Source organism: Scyliorhinus torazame, chromosome 20 (assembly GCF_047496885.1).
Source record: "Scyliorhinus torazame isolate Kashiwa2021f chromosome 20, sScyTor2.1, whole genome shotgun sequence".
Classification (NCBI taxonomy): Eukaryota; Metazoa; Chordata; class Chondrichthyes; order Carcharhiniformes; family Scyliorhinidae; genus Scyliorhinus; species Scyliorhinus torazame.
In genome coordinates this window covers 125,001,579-125,016,089 of record NC_092726.1, presented here as the reverse complement: position 1 = coordinate 125,016,089, position 14,511 = coordinate 125,001,579, and the positions used below count along the sequence as shown (strand labels likewise).

At 45.8% G+C, this 14,511-nt stretch overlaps 1 non-coding gene across 1 annotated transcript; it reads left to right on the top strand.

Annotated features, from left to right (window-relative positions):
- Window positions 1-390: 390 nt before the first annotated feature.
- trnam-cau (transfer RNA methionine (anticodon CAU)) lies at window positions 391-463 on the top strand. Its single transcript has one exon. It is a non-coding gene; the product is annotated as a tRNA-Met (tRNA).
- The last annotated feature ends 14,048 nt before the right edge of the window (window positions 464-14,511 follow it).

Sequence of the window (14,511 nt, the reverse complement as noted above, 5' to 3'; positions counted from 1 at the left end):
TCCTCACAACAAGGCTATTCCAATGTCCAATTATTCCCCGAATATAAAAATAACAATAATATTGAATAATTTCTATCAACGAGATGTACCTTCAGGTGTGGATGGAGAAGAAGTTGGAGAGAAAAGCGGATCTGTGGAACATGTTGAAAAAAATAAACAATTATTTGGGTTTGATGTTCGAAATTCAGCTGTTATTCTTAATTTATAAACGTGCTTCATATTCAGCACCAAGAACCAAACACCCCTGTCCAGCTCAAGCACCCACCACTCTGTGCGATGCTTACCGGAACAAACCACACTGGCGTCTTCCTTGTGATCACAGTCAGCTTGAGGCCACAATGATAAAGGACAATCAGAGAGAAAGGATTCATTTCCAGTGCACTTCTTAGAGCTTCGTTAGCGCAGTAGGCAGCGCGTCAGTCTCATAATCTGAAGATCGTGAGTTCGAGCCTCACACGGGGCACTTGTTTTATGACTGAAACATGGCTAAGGGAGGGGCAGGACTGGCAGCTCAATGTTCCGGGGTACAGATGCTATAGAAAGGATAGAACAGGAGGTAAGAGAGGAGGGGGAATGGCGTTTTTGATTAGGGAGAACATCACGGCAGTACTGAGAGGGGATATATCCGAGGGTTCGCCCACTGAGTCTATTTGGGTGGAACTGAAAAATAAGAAGGGAGAGATCACCTTGGTAGGACTGTACTACAGGCCCCCAAATAGTCAGCGGGAAATTGAGGAGCAAACATGTAAGGAGATGACAGATAGCTGCAAGAATAATATGGTGGTAGTAGTAGGGGACTTTAACTTTCCCAACATTGACTGGGACAGCCATAGCATTCGGGGCTTGGATGGAGGGAAATTTGTTGAGTGTATTCAGGAGGAATTTCTCATTCAGAATGTGGATGGACCGACTAGAGAGGGGGCAAAACTTGACCTCGTCTTGGGAAATAAGGAAGGGCAAGTGACAGAAGTGCTAGTGAGAGATCACTTTGGGACAAGTGACCATAACTCCATTAGTTTTAAGATAGCTATGGAGAATGATAGGTCTGGCCCAATAGTTAAAATTCTTAATTGGGGCAAGGCCAATTTTGATGGTATCAGACAGGAACTTGCAGAGGTAGATTGGGGGAGACTGTTGGCAGGCAAAGGGACGGCTGGTAAATGGGAGGCTTTTAAAAATGTTTTAACCAAGGTGCAGGGTAAGCACATTCCCTTTAGAGTGAAGGGCAAGGCTGGTAGAAGTAGGGAACCCTGGATGACTCGAGATATTGAGACTCTGGTCAAAAAGAAGAAGGAGGCATATGACGTACATAAGCAACTGGGATCAAGTGGATCCCTTGAAGAGTATAGAGATTGTCGAAATAGAGTTAAGAGGGAAATCAGGAGGGCAAAAAGGGGACATGAAATTGCTTTGGCAAATAATGCAAGGGAGAATCCAAAGAGATTCTACAGATACATAAAGGGGAAAAGAGTAACTAGGGACAGAGTAGGGCCTTTTAAGGATCAACAAGGGCATCTATGTGCAGAGCCACAAGAGTTGGGTGAGATCGTGAATGAATATTTCTCATCGGTATTCACGGTGGAGAAAGGCACGGATGTTAGGAAACTAAGGGAAATAAATAGTGATGTCTTGAGAAGTGTGCATATTACAGAGGAGGAGGTGCTGGAAGTCTTAAAGCGCATCAAGGTAGATAAATCCCCGGGACCTGATGAAATGTATCCCAGGATGTTGTGGGAGGCTAGGGAGGAAATTGTGGGTCCACTAACAGAGATATTTGAATCATCGGCAGCCACAGGTGAGGTGCCTGAAGATTGGAGAGTGGCGAATGTTGTGCCCTTGTTTAAGAAGGGCAGCAGGGAAAAGCCTGGGAACTACAGACCGGTGAGCCTAACGTCTGCAGTAGGTAAGTTGCTAGAAGGTATTCTGAGAGACAGGATCTACAAGCATTTAGAGAGGCAAGGACTGATTCGGGGCAGTCAGCATGGCTTTGTGCGTGGAAAATCATGTCTCACAAATTTGGTTGAGTTTTTTGAGGGGGTGACCAAGAAGGTAGATGAGGGCAGTGCAGTAGGCGTTGTCTACATGGACTTTAGCAAAGCCTTTGACAAGGTACCGCATGGTAGGTTGTTGCAGAAGGTTAAAGCTCACGGGATCCAGGGTGAGTTTGCCAATTGGATTCAAAATTGGCTGGACGACAGAAGACAGAGCGTGGTTGTAGAGGGTTGTTTTTCAAACTGGAGGCCTGTGACCAGTGGTGTGCCTCAGGGATCGGTGCTGGGTCCACTGTTATTTGTGATATATATTAATGATTTGGATGAGAATTTAGGAGGCATTTTAGTAAGTTTGCAGATGACACCAAGATTGGTGGCACAGTGGATAGTGAAGAAGGTTATCTAGGATTGCAACGGGATCTTGATCAATTAGGCCAGTGGGCCGACGAATGGCAGATGGAGTTTAATTTAGATATATGTGAGGTGATGCATTTTGGCAGATCGAATCAGGCCAGGACCTACACAGTTAATGGTATGGCGTTGGGGAGAGTTATAGAACAAAGAGATCTAGGAGTACAGGTTCATAGCTCCTTGAAGGTGGAGTCGCAGGTGGACAGGGTGGTGAAGAAGGCATTCGGCATGCTTGGTTTCATTGGTCAGAACATTGAATACAGGAGTTGGGATGTCTTGTTGAAGTTGTACAATACATTGGTACGGCCACACTTGGAATACTGTGTGCAGTTCTGGTCACCCTATTATAGGAAGGATATTATTAAACTGGAAAGAGTGCAGAAAAGATTTACTAGGATGTTGCCGGGACTTGATGGTTTGAGTTATAAGGAGAGGCTGGATAGACTGGGACTTTTTTCCCTGGAGCGTAGGAGGCTTAGGGGTGATCTTATAGAGGTCTATAAAATAATGAGGGGCATAGATCAGGTAGATAGTCAACATCTTTTCCCAAAGGTAGGGTAGTCTAAAACTGGAGGGCATAGGTTTAAGGTGAGAGGGGAGAGATTCAGAAGGGCCCAGAGGGGCAATTTCTTCACTCAGAGGGTAGTGAGTGTCTGGATAGTGCTGTCAGAGGTGGTAGTAGTAGAGGCAGGTACAATTGTGTCTTTTGAAAAACATTTAGATAGTTACATGGGTATGATGGGTATAGAGGGTTATGGGCCAAGTGCGGGCAACTGGGACTAGCTTAATGGTAAAAACTGGGCGGCATGGACTGGTTGGGCAGAAGGGCCTGTTCCCATGCTGTAAACGTCTATGATTCTATGATTCTATGATCCAGCCAGGTAGTACCGTTACCCTGGCCAAAAGCGCCCCTCCTGGGGCCAATAGAGGGGGGCCACACTCCAACTGCCTGCACACAGCTCTGGCATCGTTCATATTCCTGGAATCATCACACACCGTGCCCCAAGTGTTGTTACACAATATCGCCACTCGCCCAGAGCATTTGGTGTCACCTCCAGCCAAGCGCAAGATTTGTCCTGGATTTGTCAAAGCAAAAATAATTATTACACTTGACGTGACACAAGCGCAGAATACAATCAGGCAGCTGTTAGAAAAGATGAAGGAGAACCTGATTCTCCACCGAAGTCCTTGAGACTTTAGTGTGGTCCCTTTATTGTGTTTCCCCCTGTTGATAAGACAGACATGTTGAATGAAGATGACATTAATATGTGAAATTACATCTGCAAACAAAGTAGTTAATTGTGTCACCTGAACAAACAATACCCGCATCTTCCCGATGATCACAGTCGTGTTGACCCCACGGGTCTACCTGACATTGCCAAAGCGTCGTCTCATGTGACAGATATTCGGTCTCATCGAGCCAAATGTGGACGGTACCCATTCCAAATGATTTAGCGTCATAGTCAATGAAATCGGCGGTGCCGCACTCTAACTGTTTATAGATCACATCTGCATCACGGTTCTCCAGTTTGTCAGAGCACACTGTGCCCCAGGTCCCATTGTAGAACACTTCCACTCTCCCCTCACAGCGATGCTTTCCATTAACAAGACGTAGCTCTTTGTGCTCTATCAATGAAATAACAAACATCTAGTTGCTTCGACTGATCAATTGTGTATCCAGAATGCATTGCAATATATATGTTGCGCCAGTTGAGTTAACATTTTCATTGATATTATTTCTGAAAATTAACGGAAACGAGCAGCTGAAATCAAACGATGCAGTCCATAATAAGTAACTGTGAATTCCAAACCAGACATTTACACGATGTACCGCATTGAATGACTCGGAAACTTTGTAACGTTTAGTGTTGGGTGGAGTTACTGGGTTATGGGGATAGGGTGTGGAGGTGTTGACCTTGGGTAGGGTGCTCTTTCCAAGAGCCGGTGCAGACTCGATGGGCCTTATGGCGTCCTACTGCACTGAAAATTCTATGATAATCTATGATGAATGTGTTACTTTGAATCAGCCTGGATTGTCAGCAGAGCTTTGACAAATTCCCACATTGTTAACTCAGGTCAGAAAATGAGAAACCAGCGAGTCAGTAGGAAAGTTGCCGTAAAATTAGCTGTAAATTATTCTGTTAGTTAATTAGCAGAAGTTCGAACGGGATGTTCACATGGATTGGTGCTGGTGTTGCTGTTCCTGATGATATACATCAACTAGTCGTACTTTGCCCTCACAAGTAAAATTTCCAAATTGATAGGAGGCAGAAAATGGGGCAAGCAGTTAATTCTGAAGAGGACTGCACAATATATAACAGACACGATGGGCCGAGAGGTCTTTTCTGTGCTGTGGATCTGTATGACCCTGGCACGACCATCTGTTGTACGAATAACATTCACAGTGAGTTCAGGAGAACATGTTTTTCTTCTGATTGCCAGAAAGTTGGAAGAAAGTGAAACTCAGAAAACATAAGATACTTGAGGCGGACAACACCGATGCTTTTACACTGAGAGTATAAACGGAAGTGAGAGGAGAAAGAATCGGAAGGGAACATAGATCAGGTAGGCTGAACCAACGTTTTAATGCTATTTGTGTGCAGAATATACGCCACACACGGCGTTAGTCCGACTAACCTCCGTCAGTGCTGTTCCGACCAAATCGGGGATATATCTTCAGTATGAAACTTCGCAAATAACTGAAGGAAATACGATCTTTACCTGAGCACATGATCTCCACATCTTCTTTATGATTACAGTCGTGGTTTCCCCACAATGCATGGGGGCATTGCCAGATAGACAATTCGTTCCCGGAGCAGTCCAGCTCATCAAGCCAAATGATGCCGGTGCCTGGTCCAGACGGAGCAGGAAACGGAAGCTGCAATGCATTTCCACAACCCAGCTGTTTGCAAACCACTTCAGCGTCTGTCAGGTCCCAGGAATCGTCACAAACTGAGCCCCAGGTCCCAGAGTAATACATCTCCAATCGGCCAGCACACCGGCTTGCCCCGTCAGACAGCCTTAACTGTTTCTGTCCTGATAGAAAATAATGCAGTGGAATATTATCCTTCGAACACAAATTCATATCACTGCTTAATTCAAACTATTGTGTAATAGCCGCTGAATTAAAATCTCCCTTTCAAGCTGCTGTTCACAGGTAAATGAATACTTGTTGTCCAACACTTTTGTAGTCTTACCTAAATGTATAATATGGTGACTGGAAAATAACGCCGTGAAGGCAATGTGGAACTGCTCTTCAATGGGACGTAGGGAAATGCCTATTCCGAAAATCTGAATCAACCGATACAAATCATTTGGAAATTGATAAAGCGCGCAGTGGTTAGCACCGCTGCCTCGCCGCGCAGCGGTCCCGGGATTAATCCCGGCCCTGGGTCACTGGCAATGTGGAGAATTCACATTCTCCCCGTGTCTGCGTTGTTCTCACACCCACAACCGAAACATGAATAGCGTATGGTGATTTGGTCACGCTAAATTGCCCGTTAGTTGGAAAAAAATAGTGGGTACTCTCAATTAATTTTATAAAATCTGCACTGTGGTTTTCGGGATTGGCCCATTCTATGCTGGATAGAATGTTTCGCCCGCAATTGTCTAATTATGCTAATTAATTAGTCTAAACACAATCCCTTTAAGCAAACATTTTATGTTATGTTTTTCACTGCATACTGTTTTGCTGCCCATATTTCATCAGATATCGCCATAACGTTCTTAATGGTACAAATCAAAAAATGTTCAAAGGGTTGGTAGCATCATTGAGAGAAAAAGCGGCTTAACAGCTAAAGCACTGACCCTCCCCGCGAATTCACCACACTTCCGGCTGAAAGGTTCAGAAGATCCATGTTCTTTCAAGACAGGAACATTTCTCAAATGCCTAGCTGGGAAAACAATCTTGCTCCCTTCAAAAACGCTGATGCAAACAACACTTTCAAAAGTGAACCGCGCAAATTTGATCTCAGCAGTAATGCCCACCGCAATTACATTCCCTCACACACTCCCCCCGCCTACCAAAATCACCTATTTGATCTATCCTGCACTTTCATCCTATAATATAATTTAGCTTTAGAATATCATTGTCATGTTCAAATGCACAAATACATCAATCGATCCCCGACACTTAATGAGGAGGCGTCTTCGTAGTGGTATTGTTACTGGACTACTAATGCCGAGACCTGGGGATAGCTCTGGGGGCGCGGCTTCTAATCCCATCTTGCGAAATGGTGGAATTTCAATTCAACTAAAATCTGTAATTGGACGTCTATTGATGACCATGTCACCATTGTCGATTGTCGTAAAAACCCATCTCATTCACTAATGCACCTCAGGGAGGAAATCTGTTGTCCTAACCCGCTCTGACCTACATGTGACTATAGCCCCATACACCAATGCGGTTAAGTCTTAACTTCCCCCAGTCTGAAATAGTCCAGCACTCCACTCAGTTCAAGGGCAATTAGATTTGGGTAACAATTGCTGGCTCAGACAGCGACGCCCACATCGCAAGAACGAACAAAAATAAATCAACAGCTCCGACATTGGCTTTTGACAGACAATATCAGAATTCCTTTACATAAACCTTTCCTCTCCCTTTCAGTTGCGCTGTTGAAACCTACCCCTTTGACCAATTCATTTGTCATCGTTGTCATTGGTCCTTATTGGCTTTATCTGTATTTACTGTGGGGCGGGACCTAGAGATTTATAACGTTGTTCAATCTGTCAGCATAGTTCCAAATATGTGTTATTACTGCCCATGTTCATCCTGGCTCCAGTGTTAAATAATTGGTCCACAGGCCCCTGAGGAAGAAATGACATGTTCCCATTGCCCATGACACATTTCCCATTCATTTCAGTCACAGTGACCTGTTTATTCACCAGAACACAGAACCCCAACGTCGATGCTGTCAGTGTGAGGCGACTTCGGTGGGAATGAGCTGCAGTTCCAGAGATGCGATTCGTTTCCTTTACAATGGATATAATTCACCCACGCTGACCCTTCACCCTCTCCGTATTGTGAAGAGTTACATGCGGCTATCGCGGCACCGCAGCGCAGCTGTCTGCAGACCACGTTAGCGTAATTCAGGTCCCAGAGGCTGTCCTGGACTCTGCCCCAGCTGCGGTTGTAGTAAATCTCCACTCGGCCATGACACCTGCTACCCCCATTCATCAATCTCAGTGACCAAGTTTCATCTGTGTGAAGTGAGACGTTGAGAAGAATGGTAACAGTGAAACAAACGAACGCAGATTTAGATCATCTTTACCCCGGACTGCTTCTCTGGTGCAAGAGTGAAGGGTGTGACTGAGCGGATGCCGAGCACTGTCAGGCAGGAAGCTGAACAGTCAGCATTCGTGGTCCGTGTCAGAAACAATGACATAGAGGGATAGAGTCATGCACATACTGTTTATAGAAAGCCAGAATTCGCTTGCACGTTGGCCGGTATATGTAGAAAGATCCTTATTAGGTACTGCACCAAATGCAACTCTGTTTTTTTAACATTAGCAAACGCATGTACACCTAGCTGGAGATTAGATGCTGGGGTTTCGACATAAATTTCCTCCAATATGGGCAATAGTTCTGCGGAAGAGGGATCAGGGAATGTTGGGATAGGTTGCAGCTGAACGCAGTCGCGTCCCATATCCTTCCGGTTCAACTGGCTAGTCCCATCGGTATGGTCAGGACAGATTTGGCAAACATTTTGGAGCTATGAGGTAACATTAGGGGAAATCAATCACGTGCAGGGAATCGGTACAGGCAGCAAGCACGAGAGGAGGGAATATCTGGGATTACAGAAGAGAATGTAACTCCTTTGAAATTAATCTTGCAGTCTGGGGATGTAAATTCAGAGTGTGGGAAAAAAATTGCCAGCAGTGCCGAATACAGAGAACTATGATTCTGCCATTGCAAAGGTGAATTGTCTCAAACAGCTGCAGGAATATGCAAAATGAAAAAAAATAGAGACATTAAGGAGGAGACCAAAGTCCCGCAAACAGCCATGTGAGAGTGGCCAATAATCTGTCCTGTGTGATATTGGGTGAAAGAAAATACAGGAGTGGACACGCGGGACTTCTCCTCTAATTACCCTTAATGTAGTGCTGAGGATTTTTTAACTTCCCGATTTGACCGGGTGTTCAGAACCCTGAGGGTTCTGTGTAACACAGATATGGACTCAATGTTCCCGTCGGCATAGGGCGAGGATGGGAGGAGTGGCAGATTTAAGATATTTGACAAAATAACAATTGTGACCTCAGAGTACTTTCATAGGCAGTGAGTGGTTTGGATCGGAAATGGACAGTGTGGGTATAATGGAGATAAAGATCAATCATGTCATTGAAACGAGAATTGATCAATTATGTGGAAGGGAAATAATACAGTCTGCGAGGGTACTCCAGGGCTGTGATGAGGTGAGTTACATTTCCAAAACGCTTGCACGGTCACGATGGACCGAATGGCCGCTTCATTTTCTGTACCACATTTTACTTTGCTCTGATTATCTGGATTGAGGGCACTCACCCGAGCAGATGACACTGGCTTCATTTCCATGGCAGCAGCTAAAATCGTCCACGGATGAAAGCGGACACTCCCACAACTGGGACTCGTTCCCGCCGCACCTGTAGTTCTCCTTCCACACTGGGCCGGTTCCCTTTCCAAAGGGAGCACCTCTCGTGATATTCTTTACCGCCCCGCACTGAAGATGCTCACAGATCATACTGGCGGCTTCTAAACCAAAGTAAACATCACACAGCATCCCCCAGCGGTCTCCGTGTAACATCTCTACCCGTCCTGAGCACCTATCCTGGCCACCAATCAATCGGGGACCATGTTGTCCTGTTCCGGATATAAACACGGACCCACGTAACTGGTCGATAACCATTAGAATAATCACACGTCAAAGGTAAAGAAAGTAAATTATACCATCGCACCTATACCCACTGCTCATGTTCCCCAAATGATCATTTTAAAGGAGTTAAAATGGTGCGGGACACTTTGAAGAAACTGCCTCAACTCAAATGTGAGTGTTCATCCTGAAAATCAATCTGATGGAATATTACCGATTATAGAGGGTTTAAAGGCGACATTGTATAGATTCCAACTAAGTATAAGCTGTTTAATTAAGCTTTGCATGATTAGGCCAGTTTGAAAAACGTATCGGAAAGACTCAGTCCAGAGTTGACTGAATTATGTTTAAAATGCTGAAGGACCTTCAATGTTTAGACAGGGCGCTGATCTGGAAATGCAGAAAGAGGCCGTTTATCGGAATATTTTTAATTCTTCGGGATATGACGGTATTGGAAAATTCTCCATGTATTGTTCACTTCTATACACCACTGCTTGAAAACTATCCACTACAAGTGCTGGTGTCCGAATGTTAACCGGGCATTTGCAATTATGTTACTGAGCTAACTTCATTAATTTCTACCGGCAGCAAAAAATGACGGAGATACTTTATGTACCAAAATGGTGAGAACAGTTTTTTCACAGCTCTAGGCCCCAGGCTCGGTTCCCGGCTTGGTTCACTGTCTTTGCGGAATCTGAACGTTCTCCCCGGGTCTGCGTTGGTTTCCTCCGGGTGCTCCGGTTTCCTCCCATAGTGGAAACATGTGCAGGTTAGGTGGATTGGCCATGATAAATTGCCCTCAGTATCCACAAAAGGTTAGGTGGGGTTCCTGGGTTACTGGGATAGGATGGAGGTGTGGCCTTATGTTGGGTGCTCTAGCCACGGGCCGGTGTTAACGTGATGGGCCGAATTGCCTCCTTCTATTACTGTATGATTATACCTCTTATTTCCGTTTTGTCAATACCCTAGATCTTTATCTGTTGACAATGTAAACACAGTTAATTACTAAATTACCTATTTTTATAGTCCATTAAGTGGATCATGACTGGGGAGACAGAGCTTGTCTATTGAAGTGTTCGATATAGAATGTTACATCAGTGTGTAATTAGCAATGATAATTTGTTGTTTTCAGAAGATCAATTAAAACGTAGACATTTGCCATAATCAATATCCCTGCTTACTTTGTAAGGCCACGCCAGAAATATGAAATTAATCACTGATTGGCCGGGCATCGTGATTAGAACTGAATTTCTCGGACTTGGATTGTCTTTTGCTCAGTTACTGAAATATTGGACAAAAATGATCTATTATTCATAATTCAACACTCACCAGAACAGATCACACTGACATCGTTGCTGTGAGTGCATTGGGTCCGATTTACTGGAACAAGAGGACAGTCCGCCAGGCTTGTCTCGTTGCCTATGCATTGAAATCTATCGCTGTGTATCAGTCCAGTGCCCTCTCCAAAATCACCCCCTCTACTCACAGACACGGCGACTCCACACTGAAGTTGAGCACAGACTACCATGGCATCATTCCAGTCCCAGTCAAGGTCACACACTGTTCCCCGGGTAATATCGACCTGGATCTTCAGTCTTCCAGCGCAGTGTGCACCTTGGGATACCAATCTGGGAAATCTGTGGGCTGAGCAACAATAGATTACAATAATACAAATGATTTACAAATCTGTACACATCTGCTGAATGAAAATCTGTCACGATTAGTTCGGACATTGGCTCATTTCCGCTCCAACACTAATCAAGCAACTTACCTCCTTCCACCAAATGTTTTTGCTTCTGTCTCGACCATAATTTTTCCTTTCAGATTAACTTAATTGTCCGTATGTCTAAAAGAGATCGTCAGTGTCATGTTGCAAACACGCACTTTATCACCAGTGTGATAACGTTGACGTCTTGATTGATAGAGGGCCAAATTGAGGGGAAGTAATCCCTGACCTACCCATAGCAGCGCTGGCTCTATTCCCTGTTTCTCACGTCCATTTCCTACTTCAGAATCTAAAGGTCGAAATGTTGCCGCTGATGGAGCCGCGAATTTCCCCCTGCACTTGAAAGCGAATGAGCGTTTACCCGCACCGTTAACGCAGCACAGGGTGCAGGCCTTGGATGGTGAAGTAACCCATTTTATTAATCAGAATGTCCTAAAAGTGGAAATTCACAGCTCTCATTTCACTGCCTCTATTTTCAGTGAACAGATTCCATTCGGTAGAGAATAGACAAAGAAAGGTTTTTACCTGAACAAATTACTCCGGCATCATTGGAATGCGGCGAGGACTAGGCATCCCAACGTCCGGAAGGACAATCCCGCAGAGCGGATTCGCTCCCTTTGCATTGCACCTTCCACGTCACAATGGGTCCGGAGCCTTCACCAAAGTGAGCCCTGCGCGGTGCAGCGCGCGCGGTGCCGCAGCCCAGCTCCCGACACACAACAGCGGCGTCCTTCGTGTCCCATTCCTGATCATGCACTGTTCCCCACTGTACTCCACTCTACCAGCGCACCGACTGCCCACATTGCTCAGTCTCAGCTTCACCGCCTCTGTAAAATACAGAAATAAAATGCAGAGTTATTGGTCCCCGATGCAGCGGGAAATATCGGAATCACTAGTAGCATTGGGCCGTTTACAGGAGCTCAACAAACCCGCAGCAAATATTAGACATTGCAAATGTAAGAGGGAAGCTTTCTAAATGGTATAAACACGGGGCGAATAGTGGGATATTGAAAAACAATCCTACCGGTTGCGTCAGCCTGGAGTGTGGATCGGCTCAGAATTTATTCCCTCAGGGCAGCACGGTGGCGCAGAGGGTGAGACCTGCTGAGGTCAGACGGCGCCGAGGTCCCAGGTTCGATCCCGGCTCCAGGTCAGTGTTCGTGTGGAGTTTACACATTCTCTCCGTGTTTGCGAGGGTTTCCCCCCCACAACCCAAAGATGTGCAGGCTAGGGGGATTGGCCACGCTAAATTGCCTCTTAATTGGAAAAAATGAATCGGGTACTCTAAATTTATGTTTTAAAAAATAATTTATTTTCTCTACACAGGTCAAGATTGGAATAGTCAGCGGTCTATCACACGGATTGGCCGAGCACAGTGAGATTCCAATCCTATTGCGGATTACAAGATATCTGCCATCACCGCCGAGCCAGCTGCGCCCTGCCGCTCACCGCTGGAAGGGACAGATATGTAATGTGCTGCCCGCTCAGGAAGGGGGCGGGAGGGGAAAATGCGGTGAACCCACCACCTTCGGTGGAACTGGACGATGTTGGTGGGGCGGCGGAAGGACCATAAAATTCCGCGATATGTCAGCGCTGGCTGGCAACTCGGGAACTGAATATCTGTTTCAGACCGACAGCTGTATCTGGTTTTTCTGTAAGCCCACGGACACAATCAATTGTCGCTCTGAAATATTCAGCATTAATCTCGCAACAGGAATTAATTGATAACGTGTCCATAATTAAACAGAAAAACACTGAGATTGTCTCACAGATTTAACATTCAGTTGGATGCTATGGGCGGGAAAATATCAGCTATTAGAATGAAAGCGATTACCTGCTGAATCCGCCTGGCTGCTCCCGGGTCTGCCTGGAATAAATAGTTGAGAATTAGTGTTCACTTAACCAGGACATGAATGAAACTGTGCAAATCAAGCATCACAAATGCACCCCTGGGGCTGCATGTGGCGCAGTGGTTAGCACTCGGACTGCGACGCTGAGGATATGGGTTCGAACCCCAGCCCTAGGTCACTGCCCATGTGGAGTTTGTACATTCTCCCCGTGCCTGCGTGTTTCTTACCCCCACAACCCAAAGATGTGCAGGGTAGGTGGATTGGCCACGCTAAATTGTCCTTTGATTGGGAAAATAATAATTCGGTACTCTAAATTTAAAAAAATACAAACAAAGACAACACGATGATTTGTTTTATTAATTCACCACCACACACCTAATGATAAAATATTTCACCTAAATCCAGGATCCGACTTTTTCTTTTGGGTTGAATTCCATGAATGTGAGGAAGAAGGAATGATGTGGAGATGCCGGCGTTGGACTGGGGTGAGCACAGTACGAAGTCTTACAACACCAGTTTAAAGTCCAACAGGTTTGTTTAGATGTCACTAGGTTTCGGAGCGCTGCTCCTTCCTCAGGTGAATGAAGAGGTATGTTCCAGAAACACATATATAGACAAATTCAAAGATGCCAAACAATGCTTGGAATGCGAGCATTAGCAGGTGATTAAATCTTTACAGATCCAGAGATGGGGTAACCCCAGGTTCAAGAGGTGTGAATTGCATCAAGCCAGGACAGTTGGTAGGATTTTGCAGGCCAGATGGTGGGGGATGAATATAATGACATGAATCCTAGGTCCCGGTTGAGGCCGCACTCATGTGTGCGGAACTTGGCTATACGTTTCTGCTCGGCGATTCTGCGTTATCGCGCGTCCTGAAGGCCGCCTTGGAGAACGCTTACCTCTGGAGATCAGAGGCTGAATGCCCTTGACTGCTGAAGTGTTCTCCGACTGGAAGGGAACATTCCTGCCTGGTGATTGTTGCGCGATGTCCGTTCATTCGTTGTCGCAGCGTCTGCATGGTCTCGCCAATGTACCACGCTTCGGGACATCCTTTCCTGCAGCGTATGAGGTAGACATCGTTGGCCGAGTCGCACGAGTATGTACCACGTACCTGGTGGGTGGTGTTCTCACGTGTAATAGTGGTATCCATGTCGATGATCTGGCACGTCTTGCAGAGATTGCCATGACAGGGTTGTGTGGAGTCGTGGTCACTGTTCTGAAGACTGGGTAGTTTGCTGCAAACAATGGTTCGTTTGAGGTTGCGCGGTTGTTTGAAGGCAAGTAGTGGGGGTGTGGGGATGACCTTGGCAAGATGCTCATCGTCATCAATGACGTGTTGAAGGCTGTGAAGAAGATGACGTAGTTTCTCCGCTCCGGGGAAGGACTGGACGACGAATGGTATTCTGTCGGTTGTGTCCCATGTTTGTCTTCTGAGGAGGTCGGTCCGGTTTTTCGCTGTGGCGCGTTGGAACTGTCGATCGATGAGTCGAGTGCCATATCCCGTTCGCACGAGGGCATCTTTCAACGTCTGTAGATGTCTGTTACGCTCCTCGTCGTCTGAGCAGATCCTGTGTATACGGAGCGCTTGTCCATAGGGGATGGCTTCTTTAATGTGTTTAGGGTGGAAGCTGGAGAAGTGGAGCATCGTGAGGTTATCCGTGGGTTTGCGGTAAAGCGAAGTGCTGAGG